The sequence below is a fragment of the Chlorocebus sabaeus genome, chromosome 17, assembly GCF_047675955.1.
Source record: "Chlorocebus sabaeus isolate Y175 chromosome 17, mChlSab1.0.hap1, whole genome shotgun sequence".
Taxonomy (NCBI): domain Eukaryota; kingdom Metazoa; phylum Chordata; class Mammalia; order Primates; family Cercopithecidae; genus Chlorocebus; species Chlorocebus sabaeus.
The window spans coordinates 52,804,902-52,831,286 of record NC_132920.1 but is presented as its reverse complement, the minus strand read 5'-3'; the positions used below and the strand labels follow the sequence as shown (position 1 = coordinate 52,831,286).

The window sequence follows — 26,385 nt, the reverse complement described above, 5'->3', positions numbered from 1 at the left end:
CTCAGTGCCACTCAGGCCTGGGCTGCCAAGATACAGATGTTATATGTGAATTACATACAAATAACTATATGCGAAATCATTTTTCCCTGGTGTGTCATTGTGCCAGAATGCTTCGATTAGGAGTGCTTTCTAGTTTCAGCCCCTACTGGGCCTGTAATGTTACTCTCTCCCAGGACACCTGGGCTTCTGCAATTTGAGTTCTCCTCTTAGAGTGAGCTTCCCCACAGTTGGCAGAGGTGGGTGAGAGAGCAGACAGACACACACGCTTCCTACCTGCAGCTTCACTTTGCTCTAGTCTCTTCTCCACTTACAACCAGAGTAGTTTTTCTGAAATGCAAATCTAAATATCACAGAATTCTTCAGTGAGTCCTGACTGCATACAGAATGCATCCTCACACCCATCCTCACTCCCTGATCTTCAGCCCAATCAACCCTCTGGGCATGGTGGGGCCTCTTGCCCTCCTGCCTGGGCGCATTTGCTAGCCCTGCCTGGCAAGCTTCTTCCCAGTGGCCACAATTAAGTCTACCCTGTTGCTTTTCAGGAGCGTTGGGCTGTTCTCTGTGCCCTCCTCACAGCCCCATTGAGCCTCTAACAACACCTGAGGGCCACTGTGTCTGCTCCCTTGTACTGCGAGCGCGGGTATGGGACACTTACATGAACTAGAATGCTGAAGCTTTGATGAATCTAGGAAATTATAGAATTTTAATATGATAAGAGAATTGTGTGATCATGTTTCGACAAGTAGTTCTTCCTTTCTAGAGATAAATACTAGTATTTACCAAAGAAATGATATGCTGTCTGGAAATTGCTTCAAAAGAATCCCTTGGTAGCGGGGGAGTACATGGAAGTTTGTACTGTTTTCTTGTGGCTCCTGTCACAGATTCCTACAAACAAGGTGGCTTGAAACAACAGAAATTCTGAAGGCCAAGAAATCTGAAGTCAAGTTGTGAGGGCCACATTCCCCTGGAAGCTCTAGCGAACAATCCTTCCCTGCCTCTTACAGCTTCTGGGGGCTGTTGACATTTCTGGACTTTCTTGGATCTTGGCCACATCACTCTACTTTCTGCCTGGGGCTTCCAGCACCTCACCCTCTGTGTGTCTGTCTTCTCTGTTGTAGGTACACTTCTTATTGGATTTAGGGCCTATTTAGATATACCGGGATGGTCTCATCTCAAGATCCTTAACTTCATCTGCAAAGAGCCTTTTTCCAAATACGGTCATATTTACAGGACCCAGGGGTTTGGATATGGACCTATCTTCTGTGGCGGCCAACATAACCCACTGCATGGTGTAGATGAAGAAAGGTTTTTGTCAATTGGTGAATCCAGGTCATGGGTACTTTCAACTTTGTTATATTATTCTGTCTACTTTTGTATTTGCTAGAATTTTTCCATGTAAATTAAAAAACTTTCGTATTTTAGGAGCTCCTACAATGACCAGGTTTTGTGCCAGACAATGAGGAATGGAATTAAACAAGGGGAAGAAGGCTTTTCCCTCAGGAGCTCAGGGTCTAGTGAGGAAGCTGATATTGAATATGTCATGTGAAAACAGCGTAGGGTAAGAAGACACAGTAGAGAAAATATCGTAGTAGGTGAAAGTAGTGCATTCCAGTCAGGACAATCACCATGTGCAAAGGCCCAGAAGTCAGGAAGGATGACCTGAGTGATGCAGAGAGGAAAGAGTATGCAAATAGGGTGGCTAGATTTGGCAGATAAAATACAAGACACCCAAGTAAATATGAAATTCAGATGAACAATCAATACTATTTTTGTATAATCGTATTACCTACAGTGCTTGGGACATACTTATACTAAAAAGATATTGATTATTTGCCTGAATTGCACATTTTCCTGGGTTCCCTGCATTTTGTGTGGCAACCCAGTAAGAGAAGCCTTCCAGAGTGCCATCAACCTGCCCTTCATGGACATCCCTTCCCAGCTACGCTCCCAGCAGAGATTTCTCATCTGCCTTAGTCCTTACATTCAAGTCATGAAAAGTGAGCATCTTCAAAAAGCCAGTTTCTGCTGACTTGTAAAGAGAGCAAAATCTGCTGAAATGTTTTGTTAAACTTTTATTGCCAACCCTGAAAAGGAACATGTTAACCAGTTACCTTGTGATAAGAGGATGACTTGCCATTTTTCTTAGAATCTAGTAGGCAGTCCTGTGACCCTGAAACTTGTGGGAGTGGCTTTTTGCTAAATTGACTGTATCTCTTTCAATGGGAGGGAGCTATGGAAAGGAACATGTAGCTTATAAACGCATTAGGACCTTAAATTAAGCTGTTGAACTATGAGCGTGACAGCCTTTAACAAACTAAGCACTGATCTTGTAAATCTTCTCACACTGCCTCATATCCTCTCATCTAGGTCACCAGAGAAATGCTTTTAAATGTATCCTTCGCACAATAAAAACAAATCTGTTTAACACTCACATCAGTGCCTTCTTTGTGTGCTTGGCTGAGAGTTCGAGTTGTGCATTCAGCTGCTTTTGGATACATCGTGTCAACTCAATAAACAGAAAGAGACTCTAAAATAAAAGATATTTATTTGGGAATAAAGTTTTGTAATGGGTAAATTACATAGCAAACCACATATATACTTAGGGAGATAAAGGAAGACAAAGGTTTTTTAAGAAAACAATGAAAAGGATTAAATAAATTTTAAAAATACTTATCATTCACTACAAACATCAATAACAAGGGTGACGTCAGGCCAAGTTTGAACTGGCAGCTGCTGGTCAGATGTCCTTGCAGAAGTTTTTTGTATAATGCTGTGCAAGATTTGTGCAACCTTTGTGCAAGATTATGTTTTTTGTAACTTTTTTCTTATCTGACATAAAAGAATGAAAACCTTCCCTTCCTGGCTTTTTCAGCTCTGTTTGTCAAGGTTTTCTTAACATTAGTAACTTCATTTTGTTTCTGATAACGTTCACGATCATTACAGAAATGTAAAAATGAAGAATTTATAAAACTAGGGCATGAGTATATAATAATAGGAAAAAAGTTAATGATCTAAGGTAAAAAAAAAAAAAAAGTGATGGTGCCATTTTAGATAATCTGAGAATATGAGCAGTGCCAGAGGAAACATAGGTGTTTGTGCCAAAGTTGCTTTTTCTAGACAAGTAGTCAATACACCATTGTTGCGAATGAAAATTTGGCAAGATCACAGACCTGGGATTCCCAATGACCAGTGAAAGGGACATGTATCTGCACAGTTCCACGTCTGCAGTTGTTTCTCCAAACCTCCATCTCCTGCTGAGGAAAGAGCCACCAATATCCACCAAACACAATTGTAATTTACAGCTTGATGGTAGATATCACACACATTCGTGCTTGCTTCCGGAAGTGCTTTGTGATTTGTTGCCAAGTGTTGACGCCACTGACTTTTCAATATTACTTTAAGGTTGTTGTGCTCCAAAGGGCAGGCAAAATCTTCTGTGAGCCACTGTGTAGAACTTGCAGGTTAATCTAAGTCTGTAGAGCTTTTAGTTTTATAAAGCAAGGTGACCTAGATTGATGAAGAAAAAAATTAAAAACAAGAATGCCCTTCTTGTGAATTTTTACATCCTGATTCAATGATTATTTGTTGATCCTTGTCCATTGCCCAGTTGAACATTTGTCCAAAAATCCTGCTTTTTCCAAATTCCTCCTTCCTTACTCCTTCTGTGCCTACTTAGTGGAACAATCCCATTTCTTTAGTAATTCTGCTTGAACTGCAGAAAACTGAGTCTGATCATCAGGATTGGTTGACCCATTTTCATGATTCTATTATTTAATTTTTCTATTTAATTTTTTCTATATTATTTAATTTGCACATCAAGCAAGCTCGAAAGTGGAAATTGGAGAAATCTCTGTGACCACTAAAATGTATAGCAGTGCTATTCCTATTAGAATAAATTAGTCTCTGAATGTCAGGAAAACTAGAATCTAATTTAGTCTTTGCTACTAATTAACAGGATGACAAGTCACATTCTCTCTCTGGGGTTCAACCAACTCATGACAAACCTAGAAAATAGCTAAGAAAAAGTCTCTCACCCTTGGCATCCCTTGGGTTGGGTAATTATTTGTGTGCAAGAGCTGCCTTGTGCATGAGAGGACATTTCAAGGCATCACTGGCCTCTACCTACCTGATCTTGTAGCACTACATACCCCCAAGTTGTGACAACCAAAAATGTCTGCAGACATTGCTGAATGGGATAGGGGAGTAGAACCTCTCCTCGTTTAGAATCACTTGACTACATGACTTCTCAAAGTGTTAAAAGTCAGAAGTCCTGATAGGAGAACTACATAGTCATTCGAGCATACAACTAGTTTTTAAGAAACGCCAAAAGGCATCTGACTAGAATGTATGATGTCATTAGAGTACAAGAGTCGACGATGGCCTGGAATAAATGTTTAATATTGAGGGGCAGGAGATGTTATAAAAGGAAGATGAGGAGTTTCAGTGAGATCCTCTTTTTGGATCCAGATTTGAGAGCTATGCAAGCTATAAAATAATTCACAGGAAAGAAATATAGCACCCATGTGAGAAGATACTGAAATGAGAGTTGCAAGAGGTTACAGAGAGCAATGTTTAAATACAGATGAGTGATCCTACTTTGAAGGGTAGGAAAGCAGAAATTAGGAGGTACAAAATCCACTGAACCTGCAGATTGAGATGCTACTGTGGAAAAAAGGAGCCCACCTGGGCAGAAGATACTGGGTCCTCAGCTTTTTCTGAGTCTGGTAGCATTTTCCCCTTGCTCTGATTTGCTTGGCTAAGAGAATTATGATTCTTGGGTTGGAATTTTCAGGAACCCATTAAAGTGAAGTCACTGCTGAGCACATTCTGTTCTGTTAGTTGTCCACAAGCCTGTTTTTCTTTTTTCTTTTCTCTTTTTTTTTTTTTTTTTTTTGAGACAGTCTTGCTCTGTCACCCACAGTGGGGTACAGTGGCATGATCTAGGCTCACTGCAATCTCCACCTCCTGGATTCAAGTGATTCTCCCACTTCACCCTCCCTAGTAGCTGGGACTACAGGCACATGCCACCATGCCAGGCAATTTTTTTTTTTTTTTTTGGCATTTTTGGTAGAGATGAGGTTTCACCATGTTGCGCAGGCTGGTCTCGAACTCCTGGGCTCAAGTGATCACCTGTCTCGGCCTCTGAAAGTGCTGCGATTAGAGGCATGAGCCACTACACCCGGCCTCACAAAGCTATTTTTCTGACTAGATTTAAACCCTTTAGAGTAAGGACCAAATCAGACCAAATATTTTTTGCTACAAGCCATCATCATTGCTTGAGACACTGAAACTGTTTTTAAAAGAGGCGAATACTCCAGAAACAAGGCATTGAGGAAGGATCAGCAAAATGTCTGCATTTCAGGTAAGTAACAGGATGGTGTAGAGAAGTGACTGTTTTCATCAAGTGTTAAGAGTGAGACCCTGCTCAAGAGCTATGAATAGCTGGAGAGAGGCAGTGGGGCTCCCACATGCATGGCTGGAGTTCATGCAAAGGGGGCCTGGCAGTAGGAAAGGCTCAGACTGCCCTGAGCAGGGGGTGAGTGGTAACTGGGCCTGGTCTGAGGAGAGAGGCCCACCAGGTGCAGGGTATGGGAGTCTTTTTCTGGGATATAAATCATCTTTTTTCAAGGTTATAAAACAACCTGGGAACCAGGGATCTGCTGCAGTCTAGGAGTTAAGCAAGACTGTGTTAACGACGGGTCAGGCCTCCCTGAACCTTCGCTGATAACTTCCTGTTAATCCAGTGTATTAGTCTGTTCTCAGGCTGCTAATAAAGACATACCTGAGACTGAGTCACTTATAAAGTAAAAAGGTTTAATGGACTCATAGTTTCACGTGGGTGGGAGGCCTCACAATCATGGCAGAAGACAAAGGAAGAGTAAAGGGACCTCTTACATGGCAGCAGGCAAGAGAGTGTGTACAGGGGAGCTCCCCTTTATAAAACCTACAGATCTCGCGAGGCTTACTCACTATCAGAACAGCATGGAAAGACCCACCCCCATGAGTCAATTATCTCTCTCTGGGTTCCTCCCGTGACACGCGGGAATTACGAGACCTACAATTCAAGATGAGATCTGGATGGAGACACAGCCAAACCATATCACCCAGGTTGACTGGATTCATGAATATCATTAACCTCTGTACAGGAGCTTTATAGAAAAGACCCATTGTATGACTTCTTTGGAAAAAAATCTGGATATACATAAAATCTTTTTTTTTTTTTACCAGAGCTTGATGGGTTAAGAGAGACAGAGAGAGAGAGAGAGAGAGGAGACCCCAGTACTACCCAGTGTGTTCAGAGAGACTCATCCACATCCCAAGAAGTGGGGGTCGGAGGACACTCTCATTACTCAGTTCCTATTATGAATTTTATGTACATTATTTTATTAGTCTGTTTTCACACTGCTATAAAAAATACCTGAAACTGGTTAATTTATAAAGAAAAGTGGTTTAATTGACTCACAATTCTGCATGGCTGGGGAGGCCTAAGGAAACTTAACAATCATAGTGGAAGGTGAAGGAGAAGGAAGTACCTTCTTCACAACGCAGCAGGAAAAGGAGCGAGCAGGAGAAACCACCGCTTATAAAACCATCAGATCTCACGAAAACTCACTCACTATCGTGAGATCAGCATGGAGGAAACCACTCCCAAGATCCAATCACCTCCACCAGGTCTCTTCCTCAACATGAGGGGATTTTAGAGATTACAATTTGAGATGAGATTTGGGTGGGGACACAGAGCCAAACCAGATCAATTATTTCATTTAACTTTCTCAACAGCCCTCAAAAATAGGTATGGAAATCCCTATGTTTTGTTTGTTTATTTTAGGCAGAATCTCTCTGTGTCACCCAGGCTGGAGTGCAGTGGTGCAGTCTCAGCTCACTGTAACCTCCATCTCCCGGGTTCAAGAAATTCTCCTGCCTCAGCCTCCCTAGCAGCTGGGACTACAGACGCCTCACCACACCTGGCTAATTTTTTTTATTTTTAGTAGAGATGGGGTTTCACCGTGTTAGCCTGGCTGGTCTCAAACTCCTGATCTCAAATGATCTGCCCATCTCGGCCTCCCAAAGTGCTGGGAGTACAGGCGTGAGCCACCACACCTGGCCAACAATCCCTATTTTGAAAAGAGAAAATTAAACTCAGAATTCAGAGAGCCTGCTGAGTTTATGAACCCCATAATGGAAGGAGTTGTGGTTTATCTCAGTCTACCTTCTCTCTGACAAGAAACAGTGTAATTAGGACCACCCAGAGACCTAACTCTTTTAATTTACTACTGAGATTATCATAGGTTATATTTCTTTCAATACAAGCTCATTTTCTAATTGAGGTAAATATACTAGTCCTCAACTCACTCAGGTTTTTAGGTTGTCATATCAGGGAAAGGCACACTTTTATTAATTTTTTCTTCTAATCAAGCTCCTGAAAAGCTGCTAACAGAAAGGAACTCAAGATTCAGATGTTTGTCTCTTGCCCTCGCCTTTAAACCTTTAGCTGGCTAATGGAGTCTGAATGGGAAAATACGAAACAATTTCTCAGACAGAAGCAGAGCCAGCATAGGGTAGAGTGGAAAAGCTCTGGACCTGCAATTAGAAGGAGTTCAGGCTGACCCTACAGGCACCAAGTGTGCAGCGTGGGCCAGTCGCTTTAGCTCTTGAACCTCAGTGTGCCCATCTTTCATTAGGATATTAGGAACCATTTCCCAGGGTTGTTGCAGAAGGTAGACACACTCCCTAGGTATTGGTCTGGCTTTTGGAAACCTCATATTGGGAAGGTGATATGTTACTTATAAGCAAGAGCATTATGATAAAATGCTATGTAAGATAACAATTCATTTCCCTTTGAAACATGATCCTCAGTAATGGCTAAGGGTACAAGTGTGCGACTTGAGTCACCCTGTGAACTCTAGTTGATAACAATTAAACAAGCACACCCACTCTCTGGGTGAGGTTCACTCTCCCTTTCCTTCTGCTGAATCATGCTATTTGCATTTCCAATGAGAGGGAAGTGCAATGTGTAAAGTCTCTAATTACAAGACAGATGAGTTGATTAAGTATGTTCAAAGAATTCTTTACTTTCTATAAGTTAGACTGAGTTCCACATTTTAAAATGTAGATATTTAAGAGATTTTGATTTCCAAATTCAAGTCATACATACTTTTTTAGAAATACATCTGTTGGTAAAGACAAGTATATTTTTGTACCAATATACCAACCTTGACGACCACGAAAGTTTGCAGGAAGAATCTTAATATTTTATAACAGAGCTGGGGGTTTGGAGAGAAAATCCCACTGTTCCTAAGTCCTGGCACTGGAATGCCTGCTTTCAATGAGTCTTGTGTGTTTCCATTCAAACTCATGATACAATTATTTATGGTCTGTCCCGGTAGACTCGGTTTTCATTCTCTGATACTCTGCTATGTTCCACCTCCCAAGCAGGCTAGGAGAAAGCAAAGGCTATCAAACTTCCTTGACAAGCCCCGATAAATTTATCTCTAACCATTTGCAATGGCCAAAATGAGCTGCACGCATGCAAACATCCATACACATAACATACATATAACTGAAACTAAAAACTCATGAAACATTACTTACCCTTCAACATGTCATGCTCTCTGGTATCTTTTATTCTTTTATATCTTATTTTTAAAGTATTGGGTTTCACAGTCTGCTGAAAGATTACCGTGCGTATTTGAGAGACATTAACACAAAAAATAAGTCCCAGTCCTTTTTTTTTTTTTTTTTTTTTCTTTTTTGAGACAGAGTCTCACTCTGTCACCCAGGCTGGACTACAGCAGCCTCTACCTCCTGGGTTCAAGCTGCTCTTGTGCCTCAGCCTCCTTAGTAGCTGGAATTACAGGCGTGCACCACCATGCCTGGATAATTTTCTGGTATTTTTAATGGAGACAAGGTTTCACCAATGTGGCCAGGCTGGTCTCGAACTCCTGACTTCAGGTGATCCACCCACCTCGGCCTCCCAAAGTGTTGGGATTACAGGTGTGAGCCACTGCGCCCAGCCAGTCTTTGGTTTTGAATAGCAATGGATTTGAATCCCAGATCCACCACTTACTTTGGGCAAGTTACTCAAAAAGCCTCAGTATTCTCAACTGTAAAATGACATTAACAACAGCACTCACCTTAGGTGATTTTTGTAGAATAAAATGAAGATAAATTTGTAAGAATGGCCAGTGTGTGACTGACATTGAACAAATGCCAGCTCCTTCCATTCCCTGCAAAATTAATGCAGCATCTCTTTTTCCAGGTTATAAAACAAAATGCACCCTATAGAGGTAGAAAATACAATTCTAAGAGAATCAAGAAAATTATGATTCTCTGTCTGTTAAGAATTTGGATCTCATAGTTACAGTTAAGCAAGTCTGAGGCCCTATTTCTCCCTTTGATCAAACGTAGCTGTATTAGTCCATTTTTACACTGCTATAAAGAACTTCCCTGAGCCTGAGTAATTTATAAAGGAAAGATTTTAACTGACTCACAGTTCCACACGGCTGGGGAGGTTTCAGGAAACTTACAGGCATGGTGGAAGGTGAAGTGGAAGTAGGCATCTCTTCCCAAGGCGGCAGCAGCAGAGAGAGAGAGAGAGAGAGAGAGAGAGAGAGAGAGAGAGAGAGAGAAGGGGGAACTGCCCTTTATAAAACCAACAGATCTCGTGAGAACTCACTCTCAGGAGAACAGCATGGGGGAAACCGCCTCCATGATCCCATCACCTCCCACCAGGTCCATCTCTCAACATGTGGGGATTATGGTTATTACAATTTGAGATGAGATTTAGGTGGGGACACAGAGCCAAACCATATCAGTAGCCTAACAGCCAAAGAGCTAAAGAGTGACTTTGCTCCTTCCTGGTCCTCCCTGTCATGATATCCTCTGGTTTCTTCATCACTTACTGGGTTCTCAGGGCCTTCACCTAGGTGGGTTCCAGATCTGCCTTCATTTTAGTCCTGGGTGTGGATTTTCATGTTCATCACCACCTAGAGTGTGATTGTGGACATTGCATTTCACTTCTCTGATGTTCCATTTCATTAACCAAAAAATGGAGATACTAACAGGTATTTCATGGGACTTAGGAGGATTAAAGATATAACATATTAAAAGAGACTAGCATTGGGGAAGTATCACCAGGATGTTTTTAACAAATATTAGTTCTTGAATTCTTCCTCTTCCCGCTACCTTCCATATATGCATTATTACCACAAACTCTCACCTCTTAGCATGACGAGAATGGCTACATTTAACCAATGGGCACGTGAGACTGGTTTGCTGGAATCTGAGGGTGGCCACCCATGGGTAACAATTTGGGCCAAGAAAACATTCCAGGAATTCCTCCAACCCAGTTATGAAGAAGGTAGATTCATCTTCAGTATTGTTGGTGGTTTTCAACCATACATCCTAATGAACATTTGTTATTCTATGGCTTCAATCAATCATTCATTCATTCATTCATTCATTCATTCATGCTTAGAGAAACCTCCAGGAGTCTGCTATCATGGTGGGAAACCCAAGCTCTACTACCACAATGGACGGGGCAGAATGGAGTTCATCCGGTGGTGCCTAGCTGCAGCTGGAGTACAGGTAGGTTCTGAGAGGTCATCTTAAATTGGATCTAAAATTGACCTTACCAGATACTTTTCCCTCAGAAACTATGAGATGTTTCTTACTAAATGACTTATCAAGTGTTGTACCTTAAATGAAAATTGGCAGTTATTAAGAAAGAGATGATGAATTTGATCTAATAAATTGCTAAAATATCTTTTCATCTAAGAGCACAACCATTAAGATACATTTAAGAAACTAATCAAAATGTGTGAACCTTAACTGAACTTGGATTTAAACAAACTATAAAAAAATATGGCATTTATATAACAGTTAGAAACATAGATATTAATTGAATATTTGATGTCATGACAAAATTATTGTTAATGTTTCTTGTGTGATAATGTACTACGGCTATACTTAAAACCATTCTTCTGTTTTAGAGAAACACATTGAGGTTTCTAAGAATAAAATATATGGTATCTGGGATTTCCTCACATCATTACAAGGAGAAAGTGGGTGGGCACGTAGGTGAAAACACATTGGCTTTAGTTGGTGTGAATCAAATATAAAATTCTAAGCCTCTTCCCCAGACCCAGCCATCTGAATGGACCCTCTTCTCAGCAAGGGCATTACTAAGCTAACCTGAAAAACCAATTTAGGCCATGATGGGAAGTGGGGAATTGGACATGCCCTCCTCTCTTTTGGAATTACTGATAGAACAGACTCTAAGTCTGATAAGAAACATAACTTTCAATGGTAAAAACCGTAATTACTTTTGGACCAACCTGACACAATTTATTTTCTCTGAAGCCTGCTACCGGGATGCTTCATCTGCATGATAAAACTTTGGTCTTCACACCCCCGTATTATCCTAACCCAGATATTCCTTTCTATTGATCCCAGGTCTTTAGATCATAACTCTTTCAATCAACTGCCAATTGGAAAATTTTTAAATCTACACAAAACCTGGAAGCCCACACTTCCAGTTGTCCTGCCTTTCTGGACTGAACGAACGTACATCTCTATAATTGATTGATGTCTCATGTCTCCCTAAAATTAAGCTATATCCCAATCACCTTGAGTACACGTTCCCAGAATCTCCTGAGGACTGTATCACGGGCCATTGGTCACTCATATTTGGCTCAGAATAAATCTCTTCAAATATTTTACAGCGTTTCACTCTTTTCCCTAACATTGATAATCATTGATTCTATGTGAGGAATATAAGAAAGGTCATTATACTTTTGTGTTATTTTTATACACGTTAGAAATTTATACAATAAGAGGATAAAAAGGCATAAAATTAGAAAGTGAATGTAAAGTGAAACTGCATACTCACCTGATAAAGACTCAGAATATTAATTCAATGATTATTTTGTTGTGCACCTACTAAGTGCCAGATTCTGTGTGAGGTTCTGGAGGTTGAGAGTGAACAAGACAGACTCAGTCTCTGCCCTCGGGTAGCCTATATATCTATAAGAATGGAGACAAGTAAACAGGTGATTAAAATCAGGAGCTTCCAGGAGAACGTCCAAGCATTCCTCAGTATTACTAGATCATCCACCCAGCGTCTGAGGAGGAAATGCAGGGAGATGTCTCTGGGACTCCGTTGAATGCTGCCCTCTAGAGGTGTCACTGAGAAAAACACTTCCCGGTCCGGGCCAGAGTCCCTCAGTAACTGCCTGAGGGTTTTCCGGAGTGAGTCTTGGACAAACTCAGGAGATCTTGTCCCCTGGATGGTAGCAGAAAAAGAGGGTTTCAGGTGAGGTGGTGTCCTGTGAGGGGAACTTGCAGTGAGCCCCTTCAGCCTTACAGCGCCGTGTGGAACTGAACCTCGGGACGGCACTTTCTCCATTGCTTCACGAAGGCTTGGAACTTTAGCCTCACCCTTTCTCAATCCTACGAATAAACAGGCACACAAAAAATCCACACACTGTCAGGTTTTTTTTTTCCTTTTTCTTTTGTACAAATGAATACCCCGTTTCACTGTTACCCAGACGTCAGCTCTGCAGCTGAGGGATACGTTCAGAGCCCGGGCAGGAAGAGTTCAGCAGGAGGCAGGGAGGGAGGGGCAAGGCAGGGAGGAACCCAGGCTCCCTGGTCTCCTTCCAGTCTGACTTGAAGGCGGGGGCGGGGCTGACTGCAGCCCTTGCTCAGGCTTCTGGGGTCTCAGTGCCCTAAGGCTGATGATCACAACCCAGTCCTCAGCCTCACAAGCACATCCCACTTGCCAACCCCACCCCACCTCGGTCACCCTCCTGCCAGGACGACCCACCATTCCTAAGGTTTTTCCTGAACTGGACGCTGTATTAATTGCTGGCACACCCTTTCTGCCCCCGCCCACCCCTCCCCCACCCCGCCCCGCCCCGCCCCACCATGACCTCTAGATCCTGGTCCTGTGTGATCACAGATCCACAACCAACTCTGTTCCACGGAGCAAGCTAGAAACCCCCAATTTCCTGACATTTCACCATAAAGAAGTCTATTAAAGCACAATTAGCCACTTCAAACACCACTACTGTTTATTACTTGATGTATGTGGGTCCAGCCCTGTATGATGCATTTTGAAAACATTAAAATATTCGGTTAAGAAAACGTTCTATGCCCATTTTGCAGATGAGGGAACTAACGCTTAAAGATGTTAAGTGCTGATTCCCAGATCACACAGCTATTACGAGGCAGAGCCAAGATTGGAATCAGATCATATTAACCGTGAAATCCTGAAAATCTTTGTAAGTATCTGCTTTAACTTTTATTTTTATAGATTCTGCGTATTAAGTCAACTGCATCATTATGTAATAACTGATTTTCATATTTATATTAAATACCTGCATCCACTCAGAGTTTCTGATCAGATTTAGACAACCTTGCTGGCTGCCAGTCCAGCTACTCTCAGGACAAAGTGTAATTTATTTCAAAGTTTAAATTACTGGACACAGGTCAATAAGAGAGTATATATTCAGTGATCTTTGATTTAAGTTTTTTGAAAAGGGTGCTATGAAATAGCAGCCATCTCTCAGAGTTCCAAAACGTATATTTAATGAGCATTTATTATATACCTGCTACTTTTCCAAGTGCTTTGCATGACTTTATAATTTAATTTTCATACCAATCTTTAACAAAACCATCATAAGTATATCCATTTCATAGGTTAGGATACTGAGACACAGAGAGATTCAACAATGTGTCCAAAATCAAGAAGCCAGGACATGAAAATAGTGATATTAAACCCACACAGCCATATCATAAACCAGAGATTTTCATTAAAAATAACATTACTGTGGGGACCCTAATTCCTTCCTCAAATTGAGAATTCTACTCTATTGTATTCCATTTACTCCAGGAGGGGAAATTATCGTTGCAAGAGTTAAAGTTGTGCAACAGCAGGACCTATCTCATGCTTAGTAGGGCTCCTAACAAGTGGGGTGATATAAACTACAACAGAGGTTCCTTGGTGGCAGAATCTTTGATAGTTGTTAGCCCATTGCATAGCCCACACTCGGGACACAAAGGCTGTGGTCTGATCTCACCCGGAGACACATGGTTTCCTATGATATGACAACACCATAACTAGAAGAACTGCCTGATCCCTTAACTCCAGTGACATCCTCTCTCAAATCATGACCTAATCACGGACATGGGAGCGATCAGGGTGTACATGAAGTGAATTAAAAGATTGAGTGGCTATGTGCTGTGATCCATGCCTTTTTCTTGATGAATCTAGTCTAAATTTCCCAATAGCCATGACCAGATCCCTCTGGGTGCACTGCCAAACTCAGAAATCTTATAGCCTCCAAATTGTTTACCAGACATTAGCCATTCAAAGTTAAAAGTCTGTAATGCTATGGAATGACCTATCAGCCCATTTACAGAGTCAGCCCATTTACTGACTCTGCTTTTGGTTTGAAGAGAAATTTCTAGAATCAGCAGAAGATTTGGAAAAGTTAAGAAATGGTAAGATCAAGTCTCTACACGTCTCTGATGAAGGTATCTGGTAGAAAGTACACTTGAAGGTTTTAATACCAGGCCGTGTCTATGTGTGTGAAAGGTGGTGGTTGGGGTGGTGGAGAGGGAAAAAAGTGGTTAAAGTAGAAAGGGTGGGGCTCCTTGAGCAGGTCTGTCAACTCTCTCCAGGTTAAAAGGGCCAAATCCCTTAGAGTATTTTCTAGAGGAGCCATCCCCAGCGAGTTGAGAATGGCCTCTCCTTGCTTTCATGCTTTCGACACTGTGAATGAGCTGTGGTTGGTTCAGGATCCCACATACCCCTCCCCATCTAAGGACACGCACGGACGTGCATTGGAGGAAAGGAATTGAAGCAGGTCCATCTTGAATTCATTTCTCTTATTAATTCGACAAGGTGATATTCTTGCAACATTGTAGGCTTAGATGATGAGACAGTGTTGAATTGGTTGGAAGTCAGGTCAGAGGGTGAGGAGGGACATGAGCCAGGGCAGCAGCAGTAGGGTGAGGAACACAGCACCCACCCTGTGCACACTGTCCAGTGGGGGTATTAAAGAGCACACAAAGGGCCTACATAGAAACTTCTCTCAGAACTGTGTTTAACGTCTTTACACCATGAGATTTACTTTGAAAAATTCCCATGTTATATGGCGTCTGACTGGTGGGCTTGCAGCAGCCTCTCCCAACTTCTTCCTAAAATATCCATGAAGATATACCAACACAAAAAATACAAGGGACCTATTATGTATCTGGATGAGGAATAAAAACATAAATGAAATAACAGGTTAAAAGGCAAGAGGAAGATTAATAAGAAAAAGAAGGACTACAGGAAGCTAAAAACAAATTCTATTTCATTTGAGAGGTTATACCAGGCAATAATTTCTTTTCTGTTTTATAAATTTAGTCATTGCAGCGAACATTTCTTCACGCTGAAAGACTGGGATTCATAGACATCTCACTCTCCTTTTTTTTCCTTCTTTCTAAAGATGGAAGTTTGATGTTCCAGCAAGTGCCAATAGTTGAGATTGATGGGATGAAGCTGGTGCAGACCAGAGCCATTCTCAACTACATTGCCAGCAAATACAACCTCTATGGGAAAGACATAAAGGAGAGAGCCCTGTACGGTATATTTTCTGTTTTTCCATCCACAGAGAACACAGAGTGATTTAGGTCCTTCCTTGAGTGGGCAGGACCGTGGCAGGGGCATTATGGTCAGCAACAGGCTGGGCCTTGGGCATGTAGGCTGAGTTGCAGTATTCCAGAGTCCCATCTCTCGCCCTAGGCATGTCTTTATCTTTTCAGTGGCTACATGATTTGAGCCCCCAAACTACAAAAGAGATTTTTTCACCCAACCATATGAATTAGCACCTAATGGGGATAAAGAAAACCTAAAGTCACAGTCAGTACTCTGCCCCAAGTAGAAACTGTAATCTTCTGCCTGGATCACTGCCAATTTCAAAGAATGACAAGAACAAAAGCTAAGAGTGAAGAACTTCTTTTAGTTTCAGGGATGACCCACAGAAGAGTTTGTACACATGGACAGAGGTCCAGTGAGAACCTCAAACTCAGTGTACTGTGAGATTGTCTTGAAAAACAGGCTTCTGGGCCTATGCCTACGTGCTGCCTCTTTTTTTTTTTTTTTTTAATGACAGATAACACTTCTTGATAGCATGACACAAAGCAGTACCACAAAAGACTGAAAAGAAACAAACAGGCAAAAAAGGTCTGGTTCTATTAAGGATGGTAAGCAGATGAGAACCAATAAAAAACCAAGGTCCAAACTGAGAATAAAAAGTGAAAGAGCTCAAAGCAAAGAGAAAAGAGTTCAGCCCAGGTGCAGACTTGCCACAAGGCACAAGGAGCCTTTGTGGATACTGCACCTGGTTGAAGGCTGGGGTCCATGGCAATGGGCAACATAGACCATGTCTTGCCACAACCTCCAGAAAAACTGTGAAAGTGAATGAAGACAACCCAAATGAGAATAAGCAAAAGGTGTTTATTTTGAGCTTGCTATAGTAAGGAAGTCAGACACCATCACTTGCATTTGCCAGAGATTCAGAGGCAGTCGGGAAAGTCTGAGAGATTTATGGTGAAAAAACGTATGCCCTGATTGCAGGTTGTTGGCATGAAGATGCTATAAGCTGGCTAACTAGAAGCATTAATTTCTATGTGATTGGTCAGATTTACTTTCTGTGTTTGGTCATAAACTGATAGTGGAGGCAAAAATTAGGAAAGTTGGCAGTTATTGACCAAACGCTGGCATATTTGACTGTTGTAAAGGTCATGATGGAAGCTGTTTAGTCTATAAGGGCACTAAGAGGTAGAGGGTGTCTTAACAGTTTGGCTGCTATAACAAAATACCATAGACTGGGTAAAGAACATATGTTTCTATCTCACAGCTCTGTAGGCTGGGAAGTACAAGATCAATGTACCAGCAGATTCCACATCTGGGGAGCGCCTGTTCCTTGGTTCATAGACAACCAATCTCTGACTGTGTCCTCACATGGCAAACATGCCAAGGGAGTTCTCTAAGGTCCCTTTCATAAGGGGACTAATGTCATTCATGAGAGCTCCACCCCATGACTCCTGAAAGCCCACCTACTAACAGCATCACATCGGGAGTCAGGATCCCAACATATGAATTTTGGGGAAACATAAACATTCAGTCAATAACATAAGGCAACAGAGAAATAGTGCTTGTGCATTTGTGGGACATTGACCTTCATGTCCAAAAAGCCTTCCTTGATGTTAATTGAGCACTTGACTCTCAAGGCATGGTATAAAAATAGACTGTCACGAAGAATTTCACAGGTTCTACCAAGGAGTCCCATGATACACGACTCTGAACTATGTATGCTACAATATAGCATCTGATGTTGCATTTTCTTTATGTATCAAGTAATTATTTACACTTAGATATATATACACAGTCTGAAAGGGTATTTGCCAAAATGTTACCTTAAATCAGTGATGTTGTATGTTTTCTCATTTTATTATTTATGATGTGAATGTGCTGAAATATTTTAATAAATATCACATATCACTAAAAATTTTGTTATGAAACATTTTATATATTCACAATAGTTGAAAGAAATATTTTAAGACCATATATACACCAACCACCTAGACAGCAAAATTAACATCTCCTCATCTGGGCTTTATCACATGTGGCAGTCACTCCACCCCTGTCTCCCTCAGTCAAACACAATTTTTTTTTTTTTTTTTTGCATTTCAAAGTAAGTTGCAGACATCAATGCAGTTCACCCTGGATACTGTGGCATGCAGATTATAACACAGTGAAATCAGTAAGCGCCAATGTTTCAAGAAAGGGAATGAATTCAAGTTCACCCAGGTTTACTTCAGATCCTAGAGCAGGAAATAAGGAGAGCATACAAGGAGAAATGAGGACTCTGATATAGTCTCCTCCTGGGGGAAGAGTGCTGTCATGAAGGTGGAGTCACTGCCCAAGAGATATTGGAGAGAGATAGCAGAGTGTAGAATCATGCCCTGAAAGTCAGGGCTGCATGCTGTAGGGTCTGGGGAACCCAGAACATGTTGTAGCAGGTGCTGAGCCCCTGGCCCATGTGGAATATGCAAGCCAAGTGGGTGGTGTGGATGCCGCAGTGAGGTGGAATGAGAAGAGAAAATGAGAGCCTGAGCTCCAACCAAGGAATTAGCAGAGCTACACTTCTTACTCTCAATGAGTCAGGGAACATGGAGAAAACTCCAGTTCTCTCCACCCATGTAGTGAGGCAGCAGAGGTGGGAGAGTCAGGCTGGAGAAACTCAGGAAGAAGCAGGGGCCCCAGCCTGATTGTGCATGTGTTCCTGATCTGATTCCTCCAATTATCCAGGTGTGAAAGAGCCACAGACAAGATGACCTTGTTGGCAACGAGCTCAGCAGGGCTGACATTCACCTGGTGGAACTTCTCTACTACGTGGAAGAGCTTGACTCCAGCCTTATCTCCAGCTTTCGTCTGCTGAAGGTGACCCATTTCACAGCCCAGAGAGGCAGCCCCACATCTCCCACCTTGGGATCTCATATCTGGGCCCTGGGACTGGCCACATTCTGACCCAGCCTTCTCCAGGCCTTCAGTGCCCTCACGTCTCCAAAGTGAGCTTCCAGGCCCTGATTCCTCACAATCAGGGAAAGATTCTTGTTATATCTTGTTCCTCACAAGCAGGGAAAGATTCTTATCACGTTCACGAAATGTGTGGTGCATGCTACCTCATGAAGAGCATTTGCCTTTTATCATGGAAACGACCCAGCGCCCAGCATCTCTCCCCATCCCTCTATTTCAATGTGGTTTCTGTTCCTGAGTTCTCTGTGATGTCCTTTATCCCACATGTCCCCTTGTCTTCCCGCACCAAGTGTATCTGAGCAGGGCCCTTTCCATCTGGTTTCCTCACTGGGCTCTGCCTCCTGCTGTCAGACATTGTGTTCCTCTGTGCACAGCTCTCCAGCACTCTGTCCCACACACTGTATCTCTCACTGAGAAAAGGTGGTCCCACGGTTTGTCTTTAATATTTTCTATAACATTTTCCTTTCCAACTCATTTCCCCATATTTTTACTTCTGCTTAGAGACTGATCTGTGTTGATATCTCACAGATACATTGATTTTTCTTGTCTTATACAAGAGTCACTAATCTATAGGATTAATATGTAAGAAGAAACGTGGGGATGACTGAGTGGATTAAAATCTGACTGAATGACATCTTTGGGGAAAATACAAGTGAGCTACATGTTCTTCCTTTTATCTTTATTTCTCACTCAATGTCTGTTTCTGCCTCCATGCTGGTGCTGATGGCGCAGACTTGCTTGGTCTTTGTGTAGAAGGGTCTCAGATTCCCCGGGCGGTATAAATGGTGGTGGCAGGCCTTGGCTTCACTCTGAGGCTGTGCTTTGTGAATTACAGGCCTGAAAACAAGAATCAGCAACTTGCCCACAGTGAAGAAGTTTCTACAGCCTGGCAGCCCAAGGAAGCCTCCCATGGATGCGATACCTTTAGAAGAAGCCAGGAAGACTTTCGGGTTTTAATAAAGCACCCATGGAGGCCAAGAACATGCAAGACCCATATTCTAAAGTTTTGCAGCAATAAAGTACTTTACCTAAGTATTGATTGTTCCTGTTGTAAAGCTAATGAACTCTTTCCAATCACATGCTAATTAAATAATAAATCTCCTATTTGTTGATTTGGTTAAAATTAATTTCTTTTCATTAGGATCTGATATGAATTCAGATTTCCAGTCTCCTCCTAACCTACCACTTTGGTGAAATTAAAAGTTCAGTAAAAAAAATACTGTAGATTACGTGATTTGTTTACTTTTCCAGGAATTGTCCTGTAACATTTGTCATACAATCTATTAAAATGTCAACGTAGAAATGCGCTCCTGACATTTTCAGGTGTGCACAGGAGAAGAGTTACCATACTGGGTAATGGCATAAAGACATTTTCTTCTTTTCCTGCAGTCATTTTATTTCTGATAAAAGTGTTCTTCCTTAACCATTTGCAAAATAACCATTCTTTCTGCTGTGGATTCCTCAGTTTTCTAGGAGGTGAGGAAATATTGAAGAGCAAACAGACCTACCCTCTGCTCTCAGGCCACCCTGTTGTCCCTTACAGGCGGGTGCTCCTGGCTCATCCTCACTCTGCTCCTTAAGGCTCTGTGGGGCCCCAGTCGTGAGCCTTCCCTCAGTTCCCTCAGTGCTACTCAGGCCAGGGCTGCCAAGACACAGATGGTATATGTGAATTACATACAAATAACTATATGCAAAATCATTTTTCCCTGGTGTGTCATTGTGCCAGAGTGCCTGGATTAGGAGTGCTTTCCAGGAATCTTTCCCTGCATCTTCTAGCTTCTGGGGGCTCTTGGCCTTTCTGGACTTTCATGGACAGTGGCCACATCGCTCTAATTTCTGCCTCTGTCTTCCTGCACCTCACCCTCGCCATGTTGTGTCTTCTCTTCACTCTGCTGTGAGGATAATTGTCATTGGATTCAGGGCCTATCCAGATATACCAAGATGATCTCATCTCAAATTCTTTTACTTCATTACATCGGCAAAGAGCCTATTTCTAAACAAGATCACATTCACAGGGTCTAGGGATTTCTGTATGGACCTATCTTTCTTGGGGGCCAACATAACCACCTATATGGGACAGATGAAGAAAGATTATTTGCAATTGATGAATCCAGGTGATGGATACTTTCAGATTTGTTATATTACGGGCAATTTGAGTGATGCAAAGAGGAAAGCACATGCAAACAGGGTTCCTGGATTTGGCAGATAAAATGCAGGACACCCACCTAAATGTGAATTTCAGATAAACAATAAAGAATATTTCAGTATAATCATGTTTCATGCCATGTTTGGAAATAGCTATAACTACAAAATTATTAATTGTTTGCCTGAAATTCACGTTGGCATGGATGTTCTATACTTTATTTGGCAACTCGATAAGAAAAGAGTGCCATCAGCTTGCCCTCCACAGACATCCCCCCCAGCTATGCTCACAATAGAGATTTTTCAGTTGCCCTAGTCCTTGCATCCAACTCATGAAAAAAAGCATCTTTAAAAAGCCAATTTCTGCTGACTTGTAGAGAGAGCAAAATCCAGGTGACATGTATTATTTGAACTTTAATTGCCAACCTTGAAAAGGAACATGTTTAACCAGTTTCTTCTGAAAAGCAGATCACTTACTCATGTCTTAGAATCCAGTAGGTGGTCCCTTGGCCATGAAATGTGTGGAAGTGGCTTCTCCCTAACTTCACCCTTCTGCTTTCAGTGGGAGGGAACTATTGAAACGAACAATGAGCTTATAAATACATTAGGACCCGGAACTCAGTTGTCGAGCCACGACAGTGACAGCGTTTAACAAAGTAAGTACTGATCTTATAAATCTCTCTACATTGTCTCAGACTCTCCTCTCTAGCCTCCTAGAAAAACATGCTAGTATGTGTCCTTAGCACAAGAAAAAGTCTGTTTTTACTCATATTGTGCCATCTTTGTGTGTTTGGGTGACAGTTCAAGAATTGTTTATTTCTTTTCTGTTGGATACATCTTTAAAGAAACGTAAAAATGAAGAATTTAGAAAACCAGGGCCTCAGAATTTAATGGTATGGGAAACAATGACATGAGGAGAAGAAAAGAAATGATAGTAATTTAAACAATCTGAGAATAATCAGTGCTGGAAGAAGTGGCAAAGTATGCAAAAATTTCTTTCTCTATGTAAGTAGTCAACACACAATTGCTGTAAATTGTGATACTGTAATACTATATTGGCTGTGAAAATCTAAAACTAAGGTTTATTATAATTAGAGGAAACTAGTTTGAATGTCAGGGGAACTAGATTCTAGTAGAGCCTTTGCCACTAATTAGCTCCATGACAAGTCATATTCTGTCCCTGGAGTTCTACTGATTCCTGGCCAATCTAGAGGATAGTTAAGAAAGAGGCTCTGACTGTTGCTGCCCTTTGAACGGTGTAATTCTTTGTATGGAGATCTGACCTGCCCACTCTAGGATGTTTCTAGGCATCCCTGCCCTCTACCTACCTGATTTGTAGCCCCCTCTCCCTCCCTGCAGATGTGACAACCCAAAATGTCCCTAGACCTTGCTCAGTGTCCTCTGGAGCAGAGGAGCCAAATCCCCCTGGTTGAGAACCATGGGGCTACATGACCTCATGGGGCTAAGCAAGGTTGTGTTACTGATGCGCCCCACTCCCTGGATGTTCACTGAAAACTTCCTGATAATCCAGGTGGACTGATTAGTGATTATCATTAATCTCTGTACAGGAGCTAGAAAGGAAAGAGAGAGAGAAACAGAGCCATCATATGACAGATTTGATATGTCTGGATTCATATAAAAATGTAATCCTATTAGAGTTCTATGGCCAAAATATAGAGATATAGAGAGATGGATACAAGATAGATAATAGATGATGAAGAGACAGATTACAGATAGATAGATGCATAGAACGATAGATAGATAAAATAATACATACCTGGATGGGTAGACAGGGATTATAAATAGATACATATACATAGATTGCTGATAGGTAAAATAATTGATGGATAGATAGATCAAAGAAAAAGGATCCATGGGCTACTCAATGTGTCCAGAGACTCACCCATCTTCTAAGCACTGGGACAAGAGCAAACACCCATTCCTGAGTTCCTACTATGAATTTTTGGTACATTATCTCATTTAACTTTCTCAACAACCCTCAAAAGTAGAAATAACTACCTCTATTCTAAGAATTAAAGAGATTAAACAACCTACAGCTTTTATGAACCTCATAATGGGAGGAGTCCTGGTTTATCTTTCTCCCTTCTCTCTGATAAGAAACAGTGTCATTGGGACAAACTCAGAGATGTAACTCTTTTAATTAACTCCTGGAATTATGAGAGCTTACATTCCGTTAAAACAAGCCCATTTTTAATTGATGTAAATACAATTATACTAGTCTTCAACTCACTCTGGATTTTAGGTTGTCAAAGTAGAAAAAGGTACACTTTTATTAATTTTTTCTTCCAAGCAAGCCCCTGAAAAGATACTCACAGGAGGAACTCAGGAATTAGATGTTCCCGTCTCACCCTCTCCTTCCAACATTTAGTTGGCTAATATACGCTGAATAGGAAAATATAAAACAACTTCTCAGAGAGGAGCTGAGAGCCAGGTTACGGGGTGGAGTGGAAAAGCTCTGGACTTGCAATCAGAAGTTCAGGCTGACCCAACACTCACCAAGTGTGCAGCATGGGACAGGTGCTTTAGCTCTCTGAGACTCAGTGTGCCCATCTTTAATTCGGATAATAGGAGCCATTTCCCAGGGTTGTTGCAGAAGGTAGACACACTTCCTAGATATTGACCGTGAATGAGCAGCATGTGTATGTGACCCGTGGCAAATCCTTGAGCTCTCTGGTTCTCATTTTCTGTTGACCCAGCAAAGCTCAACGGTAACCTTTGTCCTAGTCTTAACCTGACCCTTGGAAACCTCATATTGAGAAGGTGAAATGTTAGTTATCAGCAGGAGAATTGTGATAAAATATTATGTAAGATAAAAATTTATTTCCTGTTGTAACATGATCCTCAATCAATGGCTAAGGGATCTTAGCGTGGGGATTAGAGTTACAACACTGTGAACTAATCCATAACAATTAAACAACCACACCCCACACTTTCGTGTGAATTTCACTCTCCCTTTCTTTCTGCTGAATAATGCTATTTCCATTTCCCAAGTTAGGAAAGTACGATGTCAAAATATCTAGGTACAAAACAGGTGAGTTGATTCAGTATGATTTCAAAGAATTATTTACTTTTCAAAGGCTAAACTATTGACTCCCATTTTAAAATGTAGACATTTAAAAGATTTTGATTTCTAATTATGCAGCCAACTAACATATGAAAAAAAGCTCATGATCACTGGTCATTAGAGAAATACAAATCAAAATCACAATGAGATACCATCTTATGCTAGTCAGAATGGCGATCCTTAAAAAGTCAGGAAACAACAGATGCTGGAGAGGATGTGGAGAAATAGGAATGCTTTTACACTGTTGGTGGGAGTGTAAATTAGTTCAACCATTGTGGAAGACAGTGTGGTGCTTCCTCAAGGATCTAGAACTAGAAATACCATTTGACCCAGCAATCCCATTACTGGGTATATACTCAAAGGATTGTAAATCATTCTACTATAAATACTTATGCACATTTATGTTTCTTGCGGCACTGTTCACAATAGCAAAGACTTGGAACCAACCTAAATGCCCATCAGTGATAGAATGGATAAAGAAAATGTGGCACATATACACCAAGGAATACTATGCAGCCATAAAAAAAGGATGAGTTCACGTAATTGCAGGGACATGGATGATGTTGGAAACCATCATTCTCAGTAAACTAACACAAGAACAGAAAACAAAACACTGCATGTTCCCACTTATAAGTGGGAGTTGAACAGGGAGAACACGTGGACACAGGGAGGGGAACATCACACACCGGGACCTATAGTGGGGTGGGGGAGTTGGGGAGGGATAGCATTAGGAGAAATACCTAATGTAGATGACTGGTTGATAGGTGCAGCAAACCAGCATGGCACATGCATACGTATGTAATAAACCTGCATATTCTACACATGTACCCCAGAATTTAAAGTATATAAAAAAGATTTCGATGTCTAAATTTAAGTCATACATACATTTTTAGAAGTACATTGGTTGAGGGCAGGTGCAGTGGCTCACGCCTGTAATTCCAGCACTTTGGAAGGTTGAGGCAAGCGGATCATCTGAGGTCGGGCATTCGAGACCAGCCTGGCCAACATGCTGAAACCCTGTCTCTACTAAAATACAAAATTAGCTGGGTGTGGTGGCATGTGCTGGTAGTCCAAGCTACTTGGGAGGCTGTGGCAGGAGAATCACTTGAAACTGGGAGGCTGAGGTTGCATGAGCTGAGATCACGTCATTGTACTCCAGCCTGGGAAAAAACAGTGAAACTCCGTCTCAAAAAAAAAGAAAGAAAGAAAAGAAAGAAATACATTAGTTGTTAAAGGCAAGTATATTTTTCTCCTAAACTCAACAACCACAAAACATTGCAAGAAGAATCTTAATGTTTAATATCAGAGCTAGGGGTTTGGAGAGAAAATGCAGCTGTTCCTAAGTCCTGGCACTGGAACTCCTGCTTTCAAAGAGTCCTGTGTCTTTTCATTCACATTCATGAGACAATTAGTTGCATCTGTCCCTGCAGCCACTGGTTTTCATTCTCTGATACTCTGCTGTGTTCCACCTCCCAAACAGCCTGGGATAGAGCAAGGGCTATCAAACTTCACTGATGAGCTCACTCAATTTATATCTAACCATTTACAATGACCAAGTCAGCGTGCACACATGCAAACATCCATACACACAACATACAGATAACTGAAACTAACAACTCATGAAACATTACTTACCCTTCCACATGTCAGACTCACTGATATTTTCTATTCTTTTCTATTTTATTTTAAAAAGTAGTGGGATTTCACAATCTACTGAAAGATTACCATGCATATTTGAGAAACACTAACATAGAAAATAAGATGCAGTCCTTGGTTCTTAATAGCAGTGAGTCTGAATCCCAGATCCACCACTTAATCTGGGCAAGTTACTTTAAAAACCTCAGTATCCTTAACTGTAAAATGAGAATAGCTACAGCATTCACCTTAGGTGATTTTTGTAGGATAAAATGAAGAGAAGTTTAGAAGAATGACCAGTGAGTGACTGACGTTGAACAAATGCTAGCTCCTTCTATATCTTGCAAAGTTAATGCAGCAGCATCTCTTTTGCCAGATTATAAAACAAAATGCCCCCCACAGAGTTAGAATATAGAATGCCAAAAGAAGCAAGGGATTAGCATTCTCTGTCTGTTGAAACAATTTGGATCTTCTAGCTATAGTTAAACAAGTCTGAAGCCTAATTTCTGGTTTTGATCAAATGCAGTCTCACAGCCAAAGAGTTGAAGGGTGACTTAGCTCCCTGCTGGTCCTCCCTGTCAGTGACATCCTCTGGGTTCACAGCCAGTTCATGGGTTCCCAGGGCATTCACCCAGCTGGCTTCCAGGCGTGCCTTCATTTTAGTCCTTGGTGTAGATATTCATGTCCATCACCAACCGGAGTGATGATGGACATTGCATTTCTCTGATGTTCCATTTCATTAACTAAAAAATGGAGATAACAACCATTTCATGGTACTATAAGGAGGGTTAAAGATATAAAATATTAAAAGGGACTAGCATTGAGGAAGGATCATTAGGAAGTTTTCAACAAATACTAGTTCTTGAATTCTTCCTCTTCCCATTAACTCCTATACATGTATTATTACCACATACTCTCACCTCTTAGGCTG

At 41.4% G+C, this 26,385-nt stretch overlaps 1 protein-coding gene and 1 long non-coding RNA gene across 7 annotated transcripts in view; one reads left to right on the top strand and one right to left on the bottom strand.

Annotated features, from left to right (window-relative positions):
- Positions 1-2,526: 2,526 nt before the first annotated feature.
- LOC103221357 (uncharacterized) lies at positions 2,527-25,585 on the bottom strand. 6 transcript variants are annotated; one of them, XR_012089196.1, is made up of 6 exons: positions 24,705-25,585; positions 11,891-12,024; positions 9,135-9,986; positions 8,593-8,665; positions 8,214-8,437; positions 2,527-3,507 (listed from the first exon to the last, which is right to left on the bottom strand). It is a non-coding gene; the product is annotated as an uncharacterized lncRNA (long non-coding RNA). The 6 variants fall into 6 exon arrangements; XR_012089192.1 differs by lacking the exon at positions 24,705-25,585 and having other exon boundaries at positions 8,593-8,668; positions 11,891-12,801; XR_012089191.1 differs by lacking the exon at positions 24,705-25,585 and having other exon boundaries at positions 11,891-12,801.
- The window catches only part of LOC103221354 (glutathione S-transferase A1), a 68,517-nt gene continuing 56,585 nt past the window's right edge, over positions 14,454-26,385 (top strand). The window contains exon 1 of the mRNA XM_073006064.1: positions 14,454-14,505. The gene's annotated coding sequence lies outside the window, so the exon portion shown is untranslated. The remainder of the gene's footprint in view (positions 14,506-26,385) is intronic.